At 44.9% G+C, this 10,093-nt stretch overlaps 1 pseudogene; it reads right to left on the bottom strand.

Annotated features, from left to right (window-relative positions):
- Positions 1-445: 445 nt before the first annotated feature.
- LOC137205561 (RNA-binding protein FXR1 pseudogene) overlaps positions 446-10,093 on the bottom strand; it is a 49,086-nt pseudogene continuing 39,438 nt past the window's right edge.

Raw genomic sequence — 10,093 nt, 5'->3', positions numbered from 1 at the left:
TGCTATAAAGCTAACATACGCCCATAAAGTAACAAAGCAATACTGGGTCGTGTTACCTGGTAACAGAAGTAGATGTTCAGGTAACTGTCGCTATGTGGAATAGATGCATCCTAAGTTAACAGCAACATCTTATTTGTTAAGTCCAAATCCTCAGTTAATTAAAATTTTATACTGTATCAGCAATCTATTTCCACAATAAATTAATTTTGGTTGAAAGAGGTTAAAATGTAAGTTTCTTCTATTGCATGCTTGAGAGAACAGTTCCCAGTGAAGAATAAATAAGGGGGGAGGGGAATAAATACGGGAACAATGGCAACAATAAGCCGGTCAATACAGCAGACACTATTAGAGGATTTTCAAACCTCCTTGCCCAGTAACCCTAAATTTAAAAGCAGCAGCAACTGAACAGGTAAAAAGAAAAACGCAGAGGAGTAGGACTGGGAAGTCACATGATGTATGTCTTCTCTGAGCAGCCGTAGCAGCAGCACATAAAAGCAACCTTCATGTTAGCACAGTGAAGCTCAAGGAGCAACTCCATCCTTGACGCTGCAACAAGATTCCTAGGAACCTGAATAAAATCTTCCACAAATTCCAAAACACCTCTAGCCCTTTTTACAGCATCAGCACTCTCTCCATAGATTTTAAATGTTCCAGTATCTTCATCTAGCTCAATAGCTGTAACTCCAGGAACCTTTCTAGCTTGCTGTATGTTACTGCCGTGTGTTCCTGTTGGCAGGCCCATCCAACGTCCTCTCACAACAAATTCCGCATGAAAAGCTGCTGCAAGTTGTTTTGTGCATTCTAAATGCTTAGTGGCCTCTTCATTTCTGGACATAAGCATCAACTTCGTACGAATACCTCGCAAATGCACGTCACTCAGAATGTTTACCCTCTTCACGGTTGCTTCACTGGCAGACAGTATCATTAGCTGTGTGGTTTCTGGATGGTAAAAAATTCTGCCTGCTCCTGCTGCTTTCTTAAAACCTTTATGTGCATTTTCACTAGCACACGTCTCTCTCAAATCCTCAGGAACATCCACTGTGCATTTAAAGAAGGTATTTTTTTTGGCAGTTTTATTTTGATTGACAGGCCGAAGTCATTCCAATGGGACCATTTCATTGTAAGTGGCATCACAAGCAGCATATTCAATGCCATAAAATTCTCCTTTCATCATTCGAAGTTTAGCCAACCACCATCCGCATGGTTCTTGATCATTTGCTCTTGAATACACCTGTACTTCATCTCCTTCACTAATTTATTTATTTATTATTTTTTTTGCGGACGCGGGCCTCTCACTGTTGTGGCCTCTCCCGGTGCGGAGCACAGGCTCCGGACACGCAGGCTCAGCGGCCATGGCTCACGGGCCCAGCCGCTCCGCGGCATGTGGGATCTTCCTGGACCGGGGCACGAACCCGTGTCCCCTGCATCGGCAGGTGGACTCTCAACCACTGCGCCACCAGGGAAACCTCAATAATTTCTTTTTTTTATATCAGGTGGTTGTGGTAATCTAACTTCATTAAATGGAACCTGGCGTTCCGGTTGCCAGTTGTTCTCGAAAACAACTGTGAGGGCTTCCCTGGTGGCGCAGTGGTTGACAATCTGCACGCTAATGCAGAGGACACGGGTTCGAGTCCTGATCCGGGAGGATCCCACATGCCGCGGGGCAACTAGGCCCGTGAGCCACAACTACTGAGCCTGCGCGTCTGGAGCCTGTGCTCCGCAACAAGAGAGGCCGCAATAGTGAGAGGCCCACGCACTGCGATGAAGAGTGGCCCCCGCTCTCCGCAACTAGAGAAAGCCCTCGCACAGAAACGAAGACCCAACACAGCAAAAAAATAATTAATAAACTCCTACCCCCAACGTCTTAAAAAAAAAAACAACAACTGTGAGGGAGTCTTCATGAACGTCTTTGATAAATCCCTTGTCGAAAGCCCCGTTGGAGCCGAGAATCTCCACCGTCACCTCCTCCGTGTTGGAACCGCAAAGCGATATTGTCATTTTAAATTACAATTTTGTGTTCTCTTGTGTGGATAAATTATAATTTAACTATTACCCTAGAAGACTCTTGGCCTTTTCCTTTTATTTGTTCTTTTGATGTTCTTTTCACTTTGATAAAACATCACTGATTGATGGTAATACACATTTCTGAAACTTGACCACCCTTAGAAAACGGCACAACAAGTTTTACTTCAAGGATATACAGTGGGAAAAGATGCAGCCTTGCCTTAGCCCTCTCAGTCTCGTAGCCCCTTCTTCATTATCTTTTATGCCATTTATTTGTCTCTGTAACACAATAATTTGCATTTTCTTTACACCACCAAATTATGGGCTTCTTGAGGACAGCAATTTGTGCCTTAATTTTGTTTGACTCCCTCTAGTGGCCAGCCAAGACTTGGCATGTCACAGATGTTCAAAATATTCCTTTGGTGGGCAGGGGGGAGTATATTTCAGGGGCTGTGTGGGAACCCAGGTCCTCTCAGAGATGTGCAATGACAAATCTTGATCCAACTGACTCCCATTACCCTTTCATAGTGGAAAACTTCAAACGTCTACAAAAGTGGAAAGGTCATATACTGAGCTTCTGTGTGATCTCATCCAGTTCAACAACTGTGAACACTTGATCAATTTTGCCTCTTCTTCCTCCTCCCTCCCCGCCCTGCAACCCTCCTGGATTACCCTGAAGTAAATCCAAGACATTACAGCATTTCATACCCTTGGATTTTTGATGATGAGTTTACCTCCGAATCCACCGAAAAGGGCATGTTTTCAGGAAGGTGGGCTTGCTGGGAAGCTGTGTAACAGACATGCCAGTGACCTGCCTACCTCGTTCTGCTTTGACCTTGAGCAGGTTGGCTCTCTGGCTCACCTATCTGTCACCTGAGGAGCTGGACCTAGGTAATCCATGAGCTTCCTTCCAACTTGTACTTTGTTCCAGCTCAGGTCTGCCTTGTAGTCTAGTGTGGTAGTTCTCAAATTGTCGTTGCTGGGCCAGCAGCTTCGGCAGCACCAGGGACCTTGCACAGAATGCAGATTCTCAGGCCCCATACCCAGCCCTACTCAGAAGCTCTGGGAAGGGGTAGATTTGCCAATAATTTGTGGTTTAATAAGCCCTCCAGGTGATTCTGATGAACAGTCAAGCTTGAGAACCACTAATCTGTGAAAGTAGACAAGAGGTCTATAAGCTCTTTAAAAAAAAAAAACGAACAGGGGACTTCCCTGGTGGTCCAGTGGTAAAGAATCCGCCTTACAATTCAGGGGACAACGGTTCGATCCCTGGTCAGGGAACTAAGATCCTATGTGTGGCAGGGCAACTAAGCCCGCATGCCACAAGTACTGAGCTCACGTGCTGCAAACTGTAGAGCCCGTGCGCCCTGGAGCCTGCGCGCCACAACTAGAGAGAGAAAACCCACACGCCACAGCTAGAGAGAAGCCCTCACGCTGCAATGAAGATCCCGCGTGCCGCAAATAAGACCCGACACAACCAAAAAATAAATAAATTAAAAAAAAAAAAGGAAACTCTACTGGAAATTGTGCATTTACCCATCATTGAGTTCGATAAGTCAGTACAATGTCAGGTTCTTCCCTTTGTGCAGAATGAGACCAATGGTGGAGTGACTGTGAGATCTTTTGTTGATCAGGAACTCTGATTGATAGTTACAGTTCTTGACTCAAAAAGATTTGGGAAAGAAATGATTAGATAAAATGTTTCTGAACTGAAGTATATGTAGGCAATTTTCATTAAAAACAAAAAAAAAGAAAAGGTCGAGAACCACTTCATGGGACACACCACATTTGTCATTACATATTTATTTGTTTGATGTCTTATCTCCCCCGTGGCACATGGTAAGTGCTGTGAAGGGTCAAGTCTGCTTTACTCACCGTCCTGCCCCGGCACCCAGGACAATGGCTGGTCAATAGTATGTGTTTAGTAAATATTTGAGGAATGAATGAGCTTTGTTCTTTAGGGAACTTACAGAACTCTGGACAGAGCCAAGCCTAATACTGGTAGAAACAATTAGAGAACAATTAAGGGTTCTATTTTGAGGTCTTGACTACAGTGTAGGAGAATTTGAGCCAAAAGTTCAGTTAGTTTTATATTTGTCACATAAAAGTATCTATTATGTGCTTAGCAGTATCTTGGCCTCTGGGGAGAAGTATGGAAGGCAATACAAGAAAAGAGTAAAACAAGGAGCTCGTGCTAATACGACTATTTCATTGGTTGGTAACTACCTTGCATTCCAGTGCTTTCAGGCATAAGAGTTAGCCAAATAATAATAATTCTTAGAGCCACCGCAACCCTTGGGCATCTACCATGTAAAAAGTATTTTATGAGAATCGCCTAAATATCTGTTCCCTGACATGAGCTTATTGGTAAATTTTGAAATTTTGTATTTTAACAAAATAAAAACTCATTGATACCTTCATTTGTAAAAATTAAAAACGAGGTTAGAAAGTTGTTTCCAAAATTCAAACATCTGCAGACATCATGGTCTGTAAAGGTAACACGAGTTTTAGCATCATTTATTTAATACATACCTATCTATTGAGTATGTACCATGTGCCAACTACTTGTCTAAGTGCTGGAGATACAGCAGTGAACAAATCAGGCAATTCCTGCCCTCCTGGAACTTACATTCTAGCGGTAAGATTGGCAGTGAACCTCTGTGCTGTAAGTGATTTTCATTTTCATAGAAAATGTGGTAAAGATTCTGTTATCTAAGATCACAATCTGGCCATCTATAAGCTGTAATATGTTACAATCCATGGAGACCAAGCAGACAGGTGTGGGCATTCCTGCTAACCCCTCTGAGCTGTGAGATGCCCACTCTTTCCTCCTGATACCTTTCCTACCCTATGTGACACATGCATTGGGGGTGGGGAGTGCCAGGGTCGATCCATTACCAAGGCTTAAAGTATTTATGATTTTTAAAGTAAGATGCATAATAAGAAAGATCCAATATTGCCTTCTTGCACTGCCCTGTATTAGCTTGGGCTGTCATAACAAAATACCATAGACCAAGCAGCTTAAGCAGCAGAAATTTATTTCTCACAATTCTGGAGGCTAGAAATTCAAGATCAAGTTTCTGGTTGATTTGGTTTCTGGTGAAAAGCTCTCTTCCTGGCTTGCAGGTGGCCACATTTTTGCTGTATCCTCACATGGCCATTCCTCACCTCCTCCCATAGGAGTGTGGAGAGAGGGAGAGAGAGAGAGAGAGAGAGAGAGAGAAAGAGAAAGAGAGACGGAGCCTTCTACTGTCTCTTCTAATAAGGACATTAACTCTGTTGATCAGGGCCCCACCCTTATGACCTCACTTACAACACACTGGGAGTTAGGGCTTCAACATACGAATTTTGGGGGGACACAAGTCTTCAGGCTATGGCACACTCCAAAGATTGCCCCCTTAGGTGAGCATTCTCAGTTTTGGAGCCTGCAGTTTTAGGGTTGGTTTGCAAGAGCACACAGGGGCTCCCAGCACTGGTTTGGGGGGTTTAGAGGAGGAACGAGACTCTTCTTCTGAAGTGTGTGAGGCTGGAGCACACATAGGTGACACCATTATTGTCGGTAATCTTTTTTGTACCTGGCAGGGAGACTGAGTGTGTATACCCCTGTGCAACCCCAGGGCAACACATGACAGGGTACTTACCTGTAGGTGTTTGTGGGTTGTTGGTAGACAGTTCTGGACTGGAAACAGCACACAAAAATTGCTAAGTCCTTCAGAGGGCAAGTTCTTCTGGATTTGAGCCATCAGATGAATTCTCTGCCATGCTAATAAGATCTACCACCATTATTCACACATTTCTTAAATGTCCTGGTTTATTTTGATGTTGAAGGCACACGTATAGACCACCCTTTACAAAGGATTCCGTTTGGCCCTCTCTGCTTCTGGCTTGACAAACGATTCTGTTCATTTCCTGTGCCTCTGCTTCCTGCTGACATTCTTGTCTTCTGCTAGACTTGAATGTGACTCAATTTAGGAGTAATATATCACGAGACCCATCTGGACCTTGGATTTACTAGGGCTTCCTTGCTCTTTGGAATCCATCATTCCCATGTTTTAGATTGAGAAGCTGTCACAGAACTGGTCAATCGCAAAAGTGGGACCTGATCCTCAAACTCTATCTCCTAGGTAGTGAGGGATGATCTGTGTGCATGTCTGTGCCTTTCTCTTCACCCACATTCACTCTGAAGGTGATTCTGCAGGTGGCCATTCTATTGCATTGCTTTTTCAGTTTTGCTGCCCAAGGGTGAGCCTGTGAGTCAGGGGTTAGAAATAAGAAAATGGAAGCCCAAAGAGGAAACCTGGGAACAGCTTTGAGTAGCTAATTCTGGCGCATCTAGTAAGATTTAAAAATTAAATACCATTTAACTACTCGAAGACATTTAAATAACAGGGTCCTGCAAAGTTAGTGACCTTCATTATGGGCTCCACTGAGTTTGGTTGTATTTTCACATTGTAAGAGTTTCACAGAGTTTTCATTTTAGTAGTGTAAATTTTTTCAGTTGTGATAGGAATATAACTTTGCAGTTATTTAGTTAGGTACATGGAAGTAAAACCCAGTTCCTCCTCTCTTATGATTTTAAGTGGAGTAAAGGCAATGGGAACTAACATTTCATGGCTGTTCTGGCCAGGTTCTGAGTTGGACTGATAGCACCTATGAGGTGTAGCTATTATCATTTCCATTTTATATGTGGGAAAACCAAAGTCCAGAGAAGTTCAGGAACTTGATCCAGGTCATGTAGAGGTGAGATGCTGTACCAGGATTTGAATGCACATCTGTCTGACCACAAAGCTATACAACTGTGAAGCCAAATCTTAGCCCCACGCAAAAAGTCTCTGTCCATTCTGTCACCTGTCCAAACTGTCATCTGTTTCAAATTAATTTCTACTTGTACTTTTCATTTGTCTGTCATTCAGTCTCCCTTCTCTTAGCCCTGACCCCAGGGCTGGTCAGAGTAACAGCCATATCTCAGGATAAACATTCTGCCTTTATCCTTTCTATCATCTTCTCTGTTTCTTTCTGAGAACCTGCATTTTTTCACAGGCTTTTATGGGGTGTTAGCCTAAAAGAAAATCTTCATTTGGCCCTCTCTTTTGCTAAGATATTTGTTGGTTTTGTCTAGAGAATTAGGCATTATGATTTCTGTAGCTCTAAGAGAGATACCTTTGCCTGACTGTATCCAGGATGCTGGCTTGATTTTACTTTCATCTTCTAATTACAATCTTTCTTCTGTTCATTCATGGCTGTTCACAGCATCTCGTAGACGCGAGTAGAGGAGAGAGATTCTTGGTTGAACAGAAAACCAGAACTACTATGAGCTCACATCTCTGAAGTTTAAATTGTCTTCCCAAAATGTTAGTTTGAGAGCAAATTCAGTCAGTGTGCTTGATCAATAACTCCATATTAAATGCTCTCTCTGTCATTGTACATCGTATTGCATTAGGCGTGGCAAGGGACACCCAGGGGCAGTGCGGACCTTGCCTTCAAGGGGTAGTTTGTAAACTATAGACATATGAAGTATTGCTGCTATCCTTACTAATGGCTACAGACATGATACAAGTTTAGAAAAAGTAGTATTTGGGCCGGTGTGTTTGTGGACAGAGAGGAAGTGAATCTGATTGACAGCAGATGAGAGGAGAAAGGAGCAGGTAGACTTTGACCTAAGCTCGGTTATCTTACATGGGCCATATCACTAATCCTTACTCAGTGAGGTGGAGGGTTGGACCCATTGTAGACATGAGGACATGAAGGTGTGGAAAAGCCAATGGACTTGCTCAAGGTTACATGGGCAACAAGTGGTGGAAAATCCATTTCTATCTGACTCCAAAGTGGGAGTGAGGCCTGGACAGGGCCAGGCTGATGAGATGGGCTTGTGTATGTGTGTGGGGTGTGGTCTGAGGGCACCCCAACACCAAGCCACTTCCCCCGACTTCTTACCACACAGACTGCGAAGACTTTAGCGTTGTAAGATACCTTCAGGATTCTTGGGTCCCACCCAGACCTTATGAATTAGAATCTTTGATGAATCTGCATTTCAAAAGCCCTCCAAGGGAGTCTTATGCATGCTGCAGGGTAAGAAGCACTGCTCTGTGGAGCTGCTGTATCACTGCCCTGGCAAGAGGTCATTGGAAGGGCTCTTTGGTCTAGAAAGCTGGAGTCCTGACACAGCTTCCTTAGTCAGACTTGCCTTTAGATGATGATGATCCTGCATCTGTTTACATGGCAGTGACCTGAGTGGTTAAGCTAATGAGCGTGTACTTAAGAGCTGGTATCTGGAGTCATGCAGACCCAGGGTCACATGTGGACTCGGCTATACTTGGGCAAGTGACCTAATCTTCTCTAGGTCTGTTTCTTCATCTATAAAGTGGGGTCAGTGATAATAAACACCTTGTAGAGCAGTGGCAAGAATTCAGCGTGTTACATGTCAGGTGTTAGAATATTGCCTTCTACATAGAAAGAGCCCAAACGCCTTCCCCTCCCTCTCCTTCTGCTGCTACTATTACTCCTCCTCCCCATCTTCCACCACTCCTTCCCCTTCCTCGTCATCGTGATGACGATGATGATATTATCACCCACATCCTGTCTCTGGGTCTTAACACAGGGGTGCTCACTTCCCACCGCTGCCCACACCTCTTGCTCAGTTCCTACGGTGATGATGCCGGGTCGTCCTGTGACCTCTAGGCTCCCCCCATGTGACACGGACCCACTTGATGGGGAACTGGGCCTGTACCATCGTCTGCTCATCTCACTTATTTTTCTTCAGCGCTGCGGCCTGTGAGTGGTGTTCTTTGAGCGTCGTAACTGGGAAGCAGTTGGTAGTTTTGCACAACTGGCTGCCGTGGTGTGTGAAGCTCCTACGTCGTGCCAGCATTTTACATCGTCCCTGAGCCTCGGCACGGCCTCAGGATGTAGAGTCTGTGATACACACTCCCCAGCTGTGTGAACTGACGCCCGGAGGTTTACCTGCTGGGAAGAACCATAGGAGATTGCTATTTTTGTAGAACGAAATAGTATAATGGCCATTTCGAATGGTTTAACCTAATACTTTCATCCTACCGCATAAATGTTTTCCACACACTAAAGAAATGGTCCTGGGAGTTCCCTGGCGGTCCAGTGCTTAGGACTTGGCGCTTTCACTGCCGAGGGCCCGGGTTCAATTCCTGATGGGGAACTAAGATCCTACAAGCCATGCGGCTCGGCCAAAAAGGATATTTTCTTATTTCTTCTAACCAGAATATTACCTGAAAGGACACATTAAAAAAATTGTGGTCATGCACTTTTCCAAGCATTTCACAATGTAACTCAGTCCTCACAACAGCCTTACGAGGTGGGTGCTGTTATCGGCACCCTCGTTTTACAGATGCGGAGCCGAGGCACAGAGACGTTAAGGAGCTTGTCCAAGGCCACACGCCAAGAGGTGGCAGAGACACAACATGGACACAAGCAGTCTGGGCCCGGAGCCTGGGCGCTAAGCCTCCTGAATCTTGGGGTAAGGGGCTTTTTCCCGAGTAAGCAGCATTTTTGCTGCTGTGGACTTTGGACAAGTGGGGGCAGGAAGGGCACGGGCCTCTGTGAGCACCTCTGTGAACCTGTGTTAGGTGCTCTGTGTACCCTCTCATCTAACTTTAGCAGGAGACTTGTGATGTTTTCCTCACCTCCCATTTTACAGGTGAGGAAAACCAGCTGGATTTCAAGCCTCCTGGTGTCTGACTGCAGAGCTCTGTCTGTCCTTATGCCGGGTGCTGCTTCCCTCTCCTTTCACTCCTCCTGTGGTGGAATTACCGCTGCGACCGTTGTCAGGAATCCGGTTTCTCAACCTCCTGCTCTTTGCTCTGTTGAGACCCAGCCCTGGCCACTGCGCTGCTCTTAACTCTCAGACTGGGATTCGGGTCGCCAATGGGGTCTTCTTTAAATGATTGGATCATCATGGTAGGGCACAAAAGTGCCTTGTTGGGATTTTATACGGATTTGGGTTCATTTACACGGGTGAAAATGAATAGAATCAGACGGGGCCCTTGGACGTGCCCTTCTAATCCCCATTAACACTGGATAAAGCCTGCAAATTCCCAGAGAGATTTCTCACGTGGAGACA

Source organism: Pseudorca crassidens, chromosome 14, assembly GCF_039906515.1.
Source record: "Pseudorca crassidens isolate mPseCra1 chromosome 14, mPseCra1.hap1, whole genome shotgun sequence".
Taxonomy (NCBI): Eukaryota; Metazoa; Chordata; class Mammalia; order Artiodactyla; family Delphinidae; genus Pseudorca; species Pseudorca crassidens.
Note: the sequence above shows the minus strand (reverse complement) of the source record. Positions and strands in the feature narration are given on the sequence as shown.